The sequence below is a fragment of the Mustela nivalis genome (assembly GCF_964662115.1).
Source record: "Mustela nivalis genome assembly, chromosome: 1".
Classification (NCBI taxonomy): domain Eukaryota; kingdom Metazoa; phylum Chordata; class Mammalia; order Carnivora; family Mustelidae; genus Mustela; species Mustela nivalis.
In genome coordinates, this window is record NC_139020.1 from 107,117,909 (window position 1) to 107,134,287 (window position 16,379).

Genomic DNA, 16,379 nt, shown 5'->3' on the forward strand with positions numbered 1-16,379 from the left:
TGACTTTGAGATCATGACCTGAGCAGAAACCAAGAGTCAGACACTCAACCAACTGAGCCTCCCAGATACCCCAACTTTTTATTTTCTTTAGAGCTAATAATTGTCTTGTATTTTTTTTAAATTTGCTTATTCTTCCATGTAGGTAACACCAGTTCACCCAAACCTCTGTCAAGCATTCCACTGTCATCTCAAAATGTTCAGAAACATCAGTTATTCCATCAATTTTATCTTGTTGAAGAAGTCCTTCTTAGGCCTTCTGTTGTGCTCCAACCTGCTAACTTTGGCCTTTTGACTGAAGACACAGTAACACCTTAGGATCTGCCTTTTCAGTCATCATTAAGACTCCTTTCCCGCATGTTGGATCTTCTGTTTCTGTATCCACACCTTCTTTTTTGTTTGTTTTCTTCCTTATTTAAAGGAAGTGCATCCTTTGACAGAGTAGAGCTCTCTGACAAAAATATCCAGTAAGTAAAATTTTGAGAACTTACATCTTTGATGATGTCTTTATTTTATTCTCATACTTGACAGTTGAATTGGGTATGATATTCTAACTTGGGAATCACTCCATTCAGAATTTTGAAGGATCCCCTCCATGATCTTCCTTCTGGTGTGGCTGTTGACAGACCCTGAAACTACTACAATTCACGACCTCACGACCTTTTGTACATTATTGAAATTTTCCCTCTCTTTCCACTCCTCCTTTTCTCTTCTCTTATTCTTCCTTCTTCTTCCTTTCTCTCTTTCCCCTTCCCTCCTTCCCTCCCTCTCCCACTATTATAGTATTTTTATCCACTGCATTAGGTATTTGGCAGGTCCTCACAATCTAGAAGCTGATGCCATTCAGTTCTGGGAATTTTTCCTGACCTATTTAGTTGGTATTTTTCTCCTCCCATTCCCTCTCTTCTCTTCCTTTGGAAACCCTATTATTTAGATATTGGACCTCAAGGACTGATCCTTTTATTTTTCACCTTTCCTTCCTGCTTTTCTATTTGTCATTTTCTTCTATTTTATAGTATACATCTTTATCCTTAACTTCTGTTTCTTCCATTGAATTTTTATATATCTACTGTCATATTTTCAATTTCCAAGTTCTTCTTTGTCTTTTAGTATGCTTTCTTTTTTAAGATTTTATTTATTTAATCTGTCTTTTCTAAGGTGCCTATTGTGTTTATGTGTGGTGTTTTTTTTTTTGTTTTTTTTTTTTAAGATTTTGTTTATATTTGGTTGTCAGAAAGGGAGAAGAGAGAGAGATTGCACACGCAGGAGGTGTTGCAGATAGAGGCAGAAGCAGGCTCCCTGCTGAGAAAGGAGCCCAATGAGGGACTCAATCCCAGGACATCAGTATCATGACCTGAGTGGAAGGTAGACACTAAACTTAACTGGCTGAGCCACCCAGACATCTCTATTGTGTGTATTTTATTCTCTGTATTTGAAGTTAGAGATGGATGGTCATCCTTTAGCACCATATAAATGAAATAGCCTAGATTACTAGAAATGTTTATTAGAAGCTTTGGGCTCATGGGTGTGACTTATTGCCTGCAGACTCTAATGATAAGTTTGAGTCATTTTATATCAGTATCTATAAGTTTTTCTCTTTGGCTGATCATATTTTGGGAGAAGAATTGTCCAGTTTTACACTGCAGAACACAGTGGTTTCATGGAGCTGGCATTCTTAGAGCTTTGTTAGCAGAGCTGGCTGGAGATGTCACCATTTAGGATACAGATATTTTCTTGCTACCCCTGATTTCAGAATTGTATCCTACTCTCAATTATGCCCAATATCTTTTAGTCTAGGGTACATCTGTTGTATCCTATCCAGAGAATACATTTCCAAGTTTCTACCAAAATGGGGATGGGTATGTGCCTGGCTATAAGGTATGGAGGAGGGGATTTAGAGATCTATCTGAGTCATAAACAGACTTTAAACAAGACTGTTCACTCTCAAGTTCTGAAGTACTTGATGTGAATTCATATATTTTTGAGAGGTTCTTCATATAAACAGGTTATTTTTCAACTTCTACCAGTGTTGGTTTAAGGTTTAGCTTTCCTGGTTTACTAAATTAGTTAGTACCCATTCATTTGCATTTCACTTTCTAAAATTTTGTTGCTTGTAGCTTTGTCTCTTTTCACTTTTCCACTCTTAAGAATGTTTGCCTTTTAAAATATATCACTTTACTATTGTTTAAATGGGTTTTGAGAATAGAGCAAAACAACATACATATTTCCAACCCACCATTTTTACCCAATATCCTTTGAGGAACATATCTTGACTTGGGAAGATCAGGGGCAAGAACAGAAAGATTCAGATCACAGTATTTCCTCAGACTTGAGGATTTGAGATCAGATTTGAGATCAAATGCACATTTCAGTTTGCACTTCTGCTGGTTTCAGGCTTCTGAAATTTGGCTGATACAGCCTTCTGCTACGCCATGACACCCCATGATACCTCTGTTGCTGTATGCTCCCCACAACATCAATTTCACAGAATGCATCTAATAAGTGTGTAAGGACATAAATTTCAGAGTATTGATGCATGGAGACCATTATGTTTAAGAAAGCTTTCCAAAATTGTAAGGGGTGTACAATGGAAGTGAAGATACCTTCATGGGGAACATAGTCTATTTACAAAAATAGAATCAACCTGGTCCTGGAACTTTTCTGTTCTTTAACTATAATAGCTCTATATTTTTTTATGGTAATTGGTCTTTCAAGATTTTTCTATCTCTACTGGAGTAAAATTTCATAAATCATAATTTCTAGAAAACTATTTCATCAGAGTTTTCCAATGTTTCTGCTAGACTTATAAATTAGCTTCAGAATTTAAAAATATCTTGTTTTTTAAAATTATTTTTAAATCATTTCTAATTTTATATATTTATAATTTGCTCTTTTATGAAACATTGGCTTATCTAATGCTTTAAACATCTTGTTGATTTTTTTTCCCACAGAGCCAGATTTTTACCTTTATTTATTACTTTTCCTGGTTTTCCATTTTCTGTCAGTGATTTCTGCCTTGACCCACATTATTTTTTCTTCTAGCTTATTTTCTTATTCTTCTTCTAAACTCTTACTTAATTCATTTCTTTTATTAGTTTTTATTTAAATAGGCACTTAACATTAAAAAAATTTTCTTTGGTACCTGCTTGAGCTGTTTTTCATAGATTCTGACTCGTGTGGTGGTCAGTTCAGTTCTTTTTCAAGAAATTCTGCAATTTTGTTTTTTATCTTTTCTTTGAACCACAAATTACTTAATAACACTTAAAAAATTCTAGGTAGAAGAGTCTTATTTTTTATTTAATTTTTATTTTTAATATATTGTAGTCAGAGAATATTGTTTATATTTTTCTCTTTTTTGAAATTTACTGAGGATTTCTTTGTAACTTAAGATAGAGTCAATGTTCCTGATTTTTCTCCATGCCCTACATTTACTATATTTACAGACTAAAGGCTTGACGTGTTTTTCTTCTTTTCTTGTAGCTGATTTTGATGATTAAGTTACAATTTTCCTTTGTTTTGTGAATGTGTCTTTTTTTTCAAGTTTGTTAACTCTTTTTTTTTAATTTATTTTTTATTTATTTTCAGCATAACAGTATTTATTATTTTTGCACCACACCCAGTGCTCTATTCAATTCGTGCCCTCTATAATACCCACCACCTGGTACCCCGACCTCCCATCCCCCGCCCCTTCAAAACCCTCAGATTGTTTTTCAGAGTCCATAGTCTCTCATGGTTCACCTCCCCTTCCAATTTCCCCCAACTCCCTTCTCCTCTCTATCTCCCCATGTCTTTTTGGCATACTTTATTGCCTAAAGCAGAGGTTGGTAAACTATGACCAGTAGTCCAAATCCAGCCCCTACCTGTTTTTGCAAACAGTTTTATTACAACATAGGCACACCTCTCTTTTGACTTACTGTCTGTGGCTGATTTTGCTCTACACTGGCAGAACTGTACTTGTATCAGAGGTTAGATGGCACATAAAACCAAAATTTTTATGATCTATGTAAAATACTTATTATCTGTTTTAGGTGACTATCTTTAGGCAATAAGTTTGTCAATCCCTTTTTCTTTTTCTATAGGTACATTATTTTGCTTATTCTCTTTTACCATATAGTGACTTTGAGTGGGGTTTGACTATCTTCATTCTGTTGATGTAGGCTACATCTTAGATGGCTAGCACTGTCCAATAAAAGTTCTTGCTGTGATGGAAATGTCCTTCTCTGTATTATATAGTAACCACAAGTGACTAATAAGAACTTGGAATATGGCCAGCATGACAGAGAGTTAAATTTTAGTTTTGTTTACTTTTAATTAGCTAAAAGTAAAATAGCCAGATGTGACTAATGGCTACTGAATTGGAAACCATAGTTCCATACTCTTAGAAAGAGAAAGGTCAGAAGAATCTTCCTAGCTTCTTGGATCCAGAGCCCCTTTTTCTTTTGTTTTTAGAAAATGGAAAGTTTGGGTAGACAATTTCTTCATATTTTCTAGAATCTTCTGACAATCCCCCCCTTTTTCCATTCTACCCAAGGTTTCTCATTTCTTTGTCCCAATTGTCCCTGTCCTGCTGAATGTGGATTCTACCTTCAGCAGTTCATCCTCCATTCTGGGCTTTATCCTAGAAGGAGTATTTGGTTGGTTAGTTTCAGTAGCTGATAGATCCTAGACTACTCTGGTGTATTTGAGCTTCCTGTGAGCTCCCTGTTTTCACTAGTAAATCTGAGCCCACAAAAACACCCTCTCATTTTCAACCACTGTTCTCAACCAGTCAAGCTTTCAGGGAGTGGTTATTGGCTATCTGGGACTCCTCTGGCTCTTCAGGCATTTATAAGTTCCTTTCTTTTACCTTCCTGTCCTCCCACAGTTTTTAATATATTCTGCCTATATTGGGAGTTTGTGGGGATTATATGTGATTTCTGTGAGATTTTAGTTTTGTTATAGTAGTCATTTGCTTTATCTCTCTTATAAGGGGATTTAGTAAGAATGTAAAACTGTACCATCTTCCTCAAATTCCCTTCTATGATTCTTACATGTAATATATTTTATCTACCTCTCCATCTGAGAGTCACTGACCTAGTTCCACCCCCTGAATTGTAAGTGGGAGAAATTGTAGCTTAGAGAGGAAACGTGGCTTGCCTTAGGTCACAGAGTCAGCAAATAAAAAACCCAAAACTCATACTACAGGCTTTCAGTCCAGTATTTTTCTCTTATACCCTACAAGTAGAAGTTTTTGTGGGCAAAATAATCAGACAACCTATCTATGAATATGGTCCAATAATTAATTTTCTGTTCTATAATTGTGTCTACTCCATTCTCTCCCTGCATCTCATTTGGGAAATATATTTTGTTTCTAAGAGTCTCACAGTTGCTAGTGTAGATGAGGGAGAGACACGCAGAGAAATGACTAACTTGGGCCAGTTCTGCACTTGGGGATCATAGAAAATAGATGGTTTTAAGAGCTTATGGGAATATTCTGGTCTTTTTCCCCCACTGGCCACATAACTGTTGGAAGAGTGTTTCCTTCTTGTACTTGGCAAGGGAGATGGATATGAAAGGTCCTAGGATAGTACTTGACTTGTAGATATTGTCTGATGACCATTACCTTCTCTTCCTTCTGATTTTCCTGATCCTTCAATGTGAACACAAGACAGGGCGTTTGCTCTACTCCATAATAAAAATTGGACAAAAAGCTTGAATTTACCTCATGACATATCTGCTGGAATTTTGAGATTGGTAAGCTGGAGATACCAGGACAATCAGAAAGGTGAAAAAACTCAATATACCCCTTCCCCCAGTTTTCAATTCAAATATTTGGTTCAGGAGCTCTAGCTGGGGTCTTTCTTACCTACACAAGTGATAAAGCCCTAGTGGCCCCCAGACTTGTCTACTAGATTACATTCCCCTTAGTGGCTTCTGTGCCTTCAAGGCCTCCTTGATATGAGGAAGCAGTGTCACCACTAGTCCCTGGAATATAGTCAAGTCCCTGAAAAGTAACATTCTTAAAAAAGGAAATGGAAATCAGAGGGAAAATCATGGTTGAGAAGATACAATATGACATAAGCACAGGAAACTCTGTCCATATCAAATTTTTTCTACCTGAAGTACACTCAATTATTTCTATAGTATACACAATAAATTGATATTTGGCTCTGTGCAGGCAGATGCTTTCATCTTGGAGGTATGCATCCTATTTGGGAAGTCAGCTATCACTATGACAACAAGCTTCTTTTTTTTCTGAATGAACATTATAATTAACTGTCACATGAAATCAGACCAGCAACTAACACCATTGTCAGGCCCTCTAACCCCAGCCATTTAAGATTTCTTGGTGTCAGGGAGTACCAATGGGATCCTTGGCAAAGTGGGTTTCTTCAAATCAGGACAGGCAATTCAAGAATGAGAGTTGTAATTATAAGCAACTTCTCATTAAGGCAACCTATCTCTAGTTAGATACTACTTCACTCTACACATGTAAGAGAAGTCAAGCTCTACAGAAGGAGCCATGGTTACTGAGAGGTGGTTGACTCAAGAAAATATAATTGGTTTATTTCTCTAGACATGGGGAACCATCAAAAGTCAGGCACTACACATTTATATTGGACAAGTTTGGTATAAGGATATGTATGTTGATTTTACTTGATCTGCAACTCACTCCAGAAAAGCAAAACTTGGGAAAGTAATTTCTACATTCCCTATATTGTGCCAGGCATTTGGTTCAACACTGTTGCAAATGCACTGCCCATTGACACCTCACCTATAATTTAAGGTGAGGAAAAAGAAGCCTGCAATGAAGACTGAGAAGTACATTTTATGAATCCCATTTTAAAGATGGTGAAACTGTGGCTCACTGAAGAGCAGTATTGTTTTCCAGTTAGCAACATACCCTCAATATCCAGGACAATACCGAAAGGAGTGGAGAGAAATAAAGAAGAATAATTAGGATTTTCTTGATTTATATAATTTCCACAAACCTACGACTACCTCCTGGTCATCTAGTGGTCTACACAGCAGTGGTGATAGTGGGAGGAAGCTGGGAACCAGAAGGAAGGAAGGAACCAGAGATAAGTCAGCCTAATGCAATGATATGATCACTGATCATCCTAAGATACGCAGCAATGGTAATGCTGATTAAACATAGAGGTTAGGTGCTTCCACTCTTCATTATACAGAGGAGAAAAAACAGCCCTGCTGCTTGTGTTCCAAGAGTCACAGAACAAGTTATCAGCAGAGGGAGAAAGCAGATCTCAAAAACTGGCATGCTTTTCTACACAGCCTTCTGGGGCTGTTGTAACAGGATTTCCCATGTAAACTCTCTGCTCTAAAAAATGTTTGACTGGATTCCCTCATAATGAATTTCAAACAATGTTTTAGGTATTTATGAGAAGTATTTATTCGGAGATGCCTTCACTGTCCCTTGCCAACAATACAAGATAGTCAGCCACTTAATCCATCTAAAGAAACTAATCTCTCTAACTTGACAGTGAAAACATAAACATTCTATATCTCAATCAGGAGACAAAGTCACGGTCATCATCCACTTCATCCTTTTTCCAGTCTGTGCACTGATTGTAGATCCTGTGGTATTATATCAATTTTCCTTGTCAACTCTCAGGCCCATCAAATGTCTGCAAATAAACATTTGATCATAAAAGAACTGTAATTTGCTTCTTCTCAAAATTCATTTCACTTTGATTAACTTCACAGATATTCATTGGAAATAAATGTTCTTTTGTTTCCTTTGCTCTTTTCCTTTTTTCTTTCTTTTTACTGGGAAAATGAGTAGCAAAGACATCAAGTTATTTTTCTTTAAATAAATCTGATAAAGGGAAGACTGAACAGAGAGTAAAGAAGTTGCATATTATTCTTTCCTTATTCTTAGATTGTGTATTTGCTTCAACTAGAAATGGAAGCTGAACTGGAAAATCATTATTGACATTAATTTGCCCCTGAGAAAGCTATTTAAAATTATGGCATCGTACTTTTCTAATCTTTTAGTTGAGGGTAATGAAACCTACTTCATGGTGGGAAGATTGATAGGATTAAATTAAAGCACTTTTACAAAAGGGCATTGGAATATGTCAGATACATAGTAAATATAAATGTCTATTTAATGTAGTAAGATGTCCTGAGTAACTAATATGTGTCAGGCACTGTGATAGGTATAGTGGGGTTAGAAGAATTAATAATGACATTAAATCAATAATTAAGAGCTACCATTTAGCCAACAAATCTCTTGGAGCATCCAACAATGTATCAGGTACTACATTAGGCAATGGACAGTCCCTTCCCTCAAGTTGCTCACAGTCTCAATTGAGACGGCAGAAGTAAACAAGCAATTATAATTTAGTATGATTAGTACTACCAAAGGCTTAGGGACAGGGTAAGAGTACTTAATCCAGGCTTGAGATGTTTGAGGGGGTTCATTAGGGACATGATGGCAGATGACATGGAAGAAGGGGGACAATGTTTGAGAAAGAACAATCTCAACAAAGTTCTGAAAGCAAAAGAGACCATGGAACATTCAAGAACCGTCAGTTGTTTAATGGGTGAAATAAAAGTTGCAATCAGCAAATGATGAAAGATGATGCTACAGCAATAGTCAAAACTGGATTATTCAATATCACAGGAAGCATAAGAGGCTCAGGCTTTAAGAGAATGGAAAGACATTAACCAGGGGAGTGGCTTTGTCAGATTGAGCTTCAGATGTTCACTCTGGCTTCAATGTGAACAATGGATTGCGTGAACATGGAAAAGGGAACCATATGAGGACAGAGGAGTAAACTGTCTATGAGAAAGAGCTAAACAAGTTGACATTGAGGATGGCCTCTGGATGGTTACATGTATTTTTAGGACTTTGAAGGCAAAGCCACCCAGATGCAAGTTATTAACCTTTATTATATTTATTTATATTACATTTATAAACTTTACTTGTTTTAACCAACCTGACCTCAGGTTAAGTGGCTAGGTCTGCAATATATCCTATATCTCATGGCACAAATAATATGGAACCATTAAAATAAGACAGATCAGTGGACCCAGTAAAAGAAACAACAAAATCATACAAAGGGAGAAGCGATTCAGTTTGATGGAATTATTTTTCTTTTACCTTAAGGATTTCCTTTAACATTTCTTGTGGTGTAGTCCTGCTAATGACACAACTTCTAAGCTTCCATTAGTCTGAAAATATTTTTATTTCTAGTTATAGAAGTCTAGGTTGACCACTTCTCTCCATTCCATTGACTCCTGGCTTGTGTCATTTCCAAAGAGAAGTCTGTCATTCTTATCCTCATTCCTCTCAGTATATTATGTGTTTATTCTCTGATTACTAAAATTCTTTTTCTTTTTCTCTAGTGTTTATCAATTTGATAATGGCTTGCTGTTGTGTGTATGTGTGCATGCAGATGCACACATGCTCGTGTGTGTGTGTGTGTGCATTAATGTGAATGTTCAATATTTATTCTGCTTGAAGTTTATCAAAACTCCTGGATCTCTGGGTTCCCCAAATTTTCATCATATTTGGAAAAATTCTTTTGTTATTCCTTCTTCAAATCTTTATTTGTCTTCATCTTTCTCTTATCTCTCAGTAACTCCAATTTATGTATGCTAGACAATTTGATATTGTCCCACACTCACTGAGGCTCTGTTCACTTGTTTCAGTCCTTTTTTCTATGTGCTATTCATTTGGGATAGCATCTATTGCCATGTTTTCAAGTTCACCATTTTTTTCTTCTGCACTGTCTAATCTGTTATAAATACCTTTTAGTGTATTTTTAATTTTTGATATATTTTTCATCTCTACAAGTTCCATTTAGATATATTTTAATGTCTTCCATTTTTTCCCTTATCGTATTTGTGTTCTACTTTACATCTTTGTGAATATTTATAATAGCTGTTTCAAGTTCCTTATCTGCTATCTCCATCATAGCTGCCATTTCTGAGTATGTTTTTAGTAATTTATCTTTTTCTTATTATCAATAATTATTTTCATATTTCTTTGCATGTCTAGAAAATTTTCATAGGACACCTGATCTTATGTATTTATTGGTTGTTTATTTAGTTGTACTCCTTTAAAGAGTATTTTGGCCTATAGTTAAGTTACTTGCAGATTGATTTGATTATTCTGAGGCTTACTTTTAAGATTTGTTATAGAGAGTCCAGAACAACCTTTACTATGGGGCTAATTCAACCCTGCCACTAGGGCATGACTTTTTTTGAAGGTCCTATCAATACTCTATATATTTCAGTGTATCTCCAATGATTGGTAGCAATGCAAAAAAAAAAAAAAAAAAAAAAATCCTAGCTCTTTGTGAGCCTTTATACTTTATGGAAGCTTTTTATCAAACTTTAAATGAATTTTCCTTACATGTTAATAAAAATAATAATGAAAATAGGGAAATGTAAGTCCTGAAAAAGAGTTAGAGGCAGTACTGTAAAAGTCTTAGTTTGGCAAAATGAGAAGTTTATACTTGATCCATAGGAAATAGAGAAATTTTAAGGATTTCAGGTGAGTATCATTGCTCTCTATGAAGTCAACTTCCCTTAAAGGGAAAGAAAAGACAGGAAAGATTATTTCTCTCTCTTTCTTTCTTTCTTTCTCCCTTTATTTCTCTTTCTTTCTTTCATCCTTTATTTCTTTTAAAGATTTATTTAATTGTTAGAGAGACAGAGAGCACACAAATAGGCAGAGCAGCAGACAGAGGGAGAGGCAGACTCTCCCCATTGAGCAGGGAGTCTGACATGGGGTTCGATCCCACTAAGCTGAAGGCAGATGCCAAAATAGATGTCAAAAAGATTATATGAGCAAATTTTTTCTTTCTCCTTTCTTTTTTTTTCTTTTTTTGAACTTTTTTTTCATATTAAAGTGTTTAATATAGTACTTTGAGGATGTCTAATAAAATTTTAAAACTTGAATTTGAAGTCAAGAGCATGGTAATAAATTGAAAACAATATAATAAATGAACTTATTCTGTATCTATTGATGACATAATTGTACAGACAGAAATTTTTTCAAGTTACTGTACAACATAAATTTGTACATCCCTGGTGAGGATATTGTAAGGACCTATTTAGAAACTGTCCCTGCTCCCCTTCCCCCAGGGATTTACTTGGAGACAAGTCCCAGAAACCAGCTCCAGGTAACAAAGCCCAGATACAAGGGTGGGTCAGGCCAGGTGGAGACATCTGATCAGTGGGGGGATGCATACTGTCTCCCTGGTTACCAAGGAGTGTGCCCCGCCCCCTTGGGGACCCTTTTTGGTGCCAATCCTAATCAAGGTGTAATAGGCTGGGTCAAATGTCTACTAGGGTAAATTGTAACTCAATTGGTCACCTAGCATCACTGCGGAGTTTCCTGTGTGTGTTACAATCTCATTGGTCACCTGTGCGTGACCAGGCCCAACTGCATGGCCTTTGCCCTTACAAGCTAGACTGTGAAACAGAGAAGGGTTGCCCTCTCTTGTAAGAGGTGCGGTCCTGAATGTTCAGTTAGATTCTTGATGCTTGATGTGAAATAAAGCTTTTCTTGACCTTTGCTTTGTATCAGTCTTGCTCCTTTAATCATGGACCCATTATTGGGCATAAAAATATAATCTAAGGATTAAAGTAACTTTAAAATGTTTCAAACTCCTTTCAATAATTATATTATTGGTAGTACTACTAGTATGGTGATTCTAATAGTGCTTTGTATGTATTGTGGGATAAGGTAAATGAGTCATTATTTGATATTTTAATACTATCATCTTTGGTATCTTTGAGTAGTAAAATTCTCTTTGTGGAGTAAAGAAGTTATAGATGTAAGCTTGAGAAAGTTAAGTAAAATATCTTGTAGTGTGGAATCTGAATTAAAACTATTATTCTGAATCTTTGAAGTGTTTTATCTTTTCTGAAAAAACATATCTCTGTCTTCTTAAAAGGCCTACAAACCATGACCAAACCAGTAACAACAAGAATCTTTGGGTCCTGGAGTGCTCTCTCCAGGTTTGAGACAAGAAATGTATAGATGAGTCTGGAACAGCATGCCATAACATAAAAAAGATATCAACATAAGAAAGTTGTTTTTTTTTTAAATTTTTTATTTTTTATAAACATATATTTTTATCCCCAGGGGTACAGGTCTGTGAATCACCAGGTTTACACACTTCACAGCACTCACCAAAGCACATACCCTCCCCAATGTCCATAATCCCACCCCCTTCTCCCAAACCCCCTCCCCCCAGCAACCCTCAGTTTGTTTTGTGAGATTAAGAGTCACTTATGGTTTGTCTCCCTCCCAATCCCATCTTGTTTCATTTCTTCTTCTCCTACCCACTTAAGCCCCCATGTTGCATCACCACTTCTTCATATCAGGGAGATCATATGATAGTTGTCTTTCTCTGCTTGACTTATTTTGCTAAGCACATAGATCAATGGAACAGAATAGAGAGCCCAGAAATAGACCCTAAACTCTATGGTCAACTAATCTTCGACAAAGCAGGAAAGAATGTCCAATGGAAAAAAGACAGCCTCTTCAATAAATGGTGTTGGGAAAATTGGACAGCCACATGCAGAAAAATGAAATTGGACCATTTCCTTACACCACACACAAGAAAGTTGTTTTAAAGGACTCATGTACTGAAGTACCTGATCACGCTTCCATTGATCAAAATTGGGACAATTTGGACATCAATGAGAATAATAACTGAAATTGGCTGAAACATATTAAATATGCTTAAATCCATAAGTTTTTGTTGTTGTTGTTTTGTTGTGTTGTGTTTTGTTTTACCATGGGAGGATGCTAGGGAACAAATTCATTATTTTTAAAACTAGTAATGGGAAAAATGCAAGCATTTGTCTTGTCTTTTCTAAATAACCTTTTCTACTAAGTAACCAAAGAATAGTTTCTCTTTATAGCAGCATTAGATAATAAAGAAAGAAAGAACAAGAGAGTATTATCATTTTGTAACTGTTAAAAGGTTAACTTATTGTCAGCTTTGTTAACATCACAGAGAGACCATCAGTCTCTGTTTTGTTCCAGATAGAACATAATTCCACCTATGAAATGGTCTTGCCTAAAGGGAAGGAGGAGGAGGGAAAGAAGAAAGAAGAGAAGGAGGGGAGGACAAAGAGGAAGAAGGGGTGAATCCAAATCTGGTAAAGGGTCCAGAGTCAACCGCCAATTTACAGGAAATATAGAGACCAGAGGATCTTGGTTAACTATACCATAGGAATGTGATCAGCAAAATCCAGACAATGCAAACATTATAGTAGAAGCAACTTGAGTTTTTCAACAAATAAATGGCAAAGACACAAAAAGAGAAATAGAGAATAGATCTACAAAGTAAAAAAGACTTAAAAGAACTATAAATCTATATACTGTGTAGGCTGAAAAAACATTTATGAAATTTATGAAACAATTGGATAATTGAATTCTGGGTATACGATGATATTAGGAATTAATATGTTGAACATGATAAAGATATTGTGATAATGTTAAGACACAAAAGCCATCTAGTACTGATATCTTGATTTATAAACACTATTTACCAACACTACAAGGAACCAGGGATCCTGGGAGAATTATTTGAAACTAGAATTAGAGCAAGAAAAGTACAAGATGATCCTGGAACATCTTATTCCCGAGAATCATAAACTGCCCAGGAATGAGAAAGACACATACATCAGTACAAACATAAGAACCAGTTTGATGTAATTTCTGCTGGCCAAACCCAAGACAAAATGATCATCCAAACGATGACAAGAATGGATTATAATACAGTGAAAAGGAAGTCCACAAAAATAGTCTACAAGTCCACAGAAATACACAAGTCACAAAACAAGGAAAGTAATAAATACATAAAAAGAAGGAGAAGGAAAACATTATCTAAGTAGAATGCCAATAAATACAGAAGGAATGGAAGAACTGTTAAATCATTGTTTTGCAATCATGATACTAATAACTGGCTCAAGCAGGAATCATCATTTTACCCATTTCACCAATAGATAAAATTTATGCCATTTCAAAGCACCTACTTACACACTACTTGGTAACTACAGAGGAAACAGGTGAGCCTTTACAGTGAGGAAATCTGGCACCAAGTGACCAAAATCTAACATCACCAATACTAGGATAAACTGACATCAGTTGTCTTCTAAGATGATGCCCTTAGAAGGACAAAACACCATTTATGTATTATTCTTTCTAAAAAAATCTAATAAAATCAAATCATAAGGTAATAATAAGGCAAGCATAAATTAATGACATGAACATTAGGGTAAGAAAGGAACTTCTAAATAAAAGGCAGCTGAAGAGACATAACCACTGAATGCAATGGGAGATTCTGTATTGAATCCTAGCTTAGGGCGTAAAAAATGTTGCTATAAAGTACAATGTTGAGACAATCAGTGAAATTTAGTATAGCTGCATATTAGATACAGCTATTAGCAAAGGTGAATGGTTAAATCTGGTTGAAGTTATTTTTTAAAATTATTTTTTTAATTATATTCAATTAATTAACATATAATACATTTTTTGTTTCAGGGGTACAGGTCTTTGATTCATCAGTCTTATATAATACCCAGTGCTCATTACAATATATTCTCCCCAATGTCCATCACACAGCTACACCAACCCCTCACTCCCCAACCCTCCGGTAACCCTCCATTTGTTTTCTATGATTAAGAGTCTCTTATGGTTTGTCTCCCACTCTGTTTTCATCTTCTTTCATTTTTTCTTCTCTTCCCCTATGATCCTCTGCCTTGTTTCTTCAATTCCACATATCAGTGACATCATATGATTGTCTTTTTCTGATTGACTTATTTCACTTATTTCACTTAGGATAATATCCTCCAGTTCCATCCACATCATTGCAAATGGCAAGATTTCATTTTTGATGGATGTGTAATAGTCCACTGTATGCGAATATATCACATCTTCTTTATCCCTTCATCTGTTGATGAACATCTAGGTTCTTTCCATCGTTTGGCTATTGTGAACATTGCTGCTATAAACTTTGTGGTCCAGGTGCCCCACACATTCGATGCAATCCTTATCAATATATTATCAATTTTTTTCACAAAACTGGGACAAATAATCCTAAAATTTGTATGGAATAATAAAAGACCCTGAATGGCCAAAAAATGTTGAAAAAGAAAACCAAAACTGGTGGCATCATGATTCTGGACTTCAAGCTCTATTACAAAGATGTAATCATTAAGACAGTATGGTACTAGTGCAAAAACAGACACATAGATCAATGGAAAAGAATAAGGAACACCAGAAATGGACCCTCAACTCTATGGTCAACTAATCTTTGACAAAACAGGAAAGGATATCCAATGGAAAAAAATCTCTTCAACAAATGGTGTTGGGAAAATTGGACAGCCACATGCAGAGGAATGACACTGGACCATTTCCTTACATCATATACAAAAATAGACTCAAAATGAATGAAAGTCCTAAGTGTGAGACAGGAATCCATCAAAATCCTAGAGGAGAACACAGGCACAACAACCTCTGTGACCTTAGTCACAGTAACTTCTTACAAGACACATCTCCAAAGGTAAGGGAAACAAAGGCAAAAATGAACTATTGGGACTTCATCAAGATCAAAAGCTTTCGCAGAGCAGTGGAAACAGTTAATTAAATCAAAAGACAACCAACAGAATAGGAGAAGGTATTTGCAAATGGCATATTAGATAAAGGGCTAGTATCCAAAACCGATAGAGAACTTATCAAACTCAACATCCAAAGAACAAATAATTCAATCAAGAAATTGTTAGAAGATACAAACAGACATTTCTGCAAAGAAGACCTCCAAATGGCCAACAGACACAAGAAAATGTGTTCAACATCACTTGGCATCAGGGAAATACAAATTAAAATCACCATAAGATACCAACTCACACCAGTCAGATGGCTAAAATTAACAAGTCAGTAAAGGACAGATGTTGGTGAGGATGTGGGGAAAGGGGAGCCCTCATACACTGTGGGTGGGAATGCAAACTGGTGCAGCCACTCTGGAAAACAGTATGAGAGTTCCTCAGAAAGTTGAAAATAGAGCTACTCTCTATATTTTTTTCAGTGTACTTGTGAACCTAAAATCTCTAAAAAAGAAAATCTTTAAAAAGTATTCAGAACAGAAGAGTATGAGGAAAGTTTGGGGTAATGGAAATGTCCTTTATCTTGAGAGTAATGATGGTTTCACTAGAAAGTACAGCGGTCAAAACTCATACAATTTATACTTTAAATGGGTTTCATTTATTGTGCATTTTCTAAAAATTTATTCATTTGAGAGAGAGAGAACACAATCAGTGGGGAGAGAAGCGTCAGAGAGAGAGGGAGAGGCAGACTCTCCACAGAGCAGGGAGCCCAACATGGGACTCAATCCCAAGATTGACCTGGGACC

The 16,379-nt window shown here is 35.9% G+C and overlaps 1 protein-coding gene and 1 long non-coding RNA gene across 3 annotated transcripts in view; both read left to right on the plus strand.

The window, feature by feature from the left end:
• RTP4 (receptor transporter protein 4) overlaps window positions 1–12,712 on the plus strand; it is a 126,482-nt gene extending 113,770 nt beyond the window's left edge. For both annotated transcript variants that reach the window (XR_014301656.1, XR_014301657.1), the window contains 2 exons: window positions 11,910–12,046; window positions 12,586–12,712. The gene's annotated coding sequence lies outside the window, so the exon portion shown is untranslated. The remainder of the gene's footprint in view (window positions 1–11,909; window positions 12,047–12,585) is intronic.
• The window catches only part of LOC309846064, a 495,527-nt gene that overhangs the window by 438,105 nt on the left and 41,043 nt on the right, over window positions 1–16,379 (plus strand). The gene's annotated exons all lie outside the window — the stretch shown is intronic.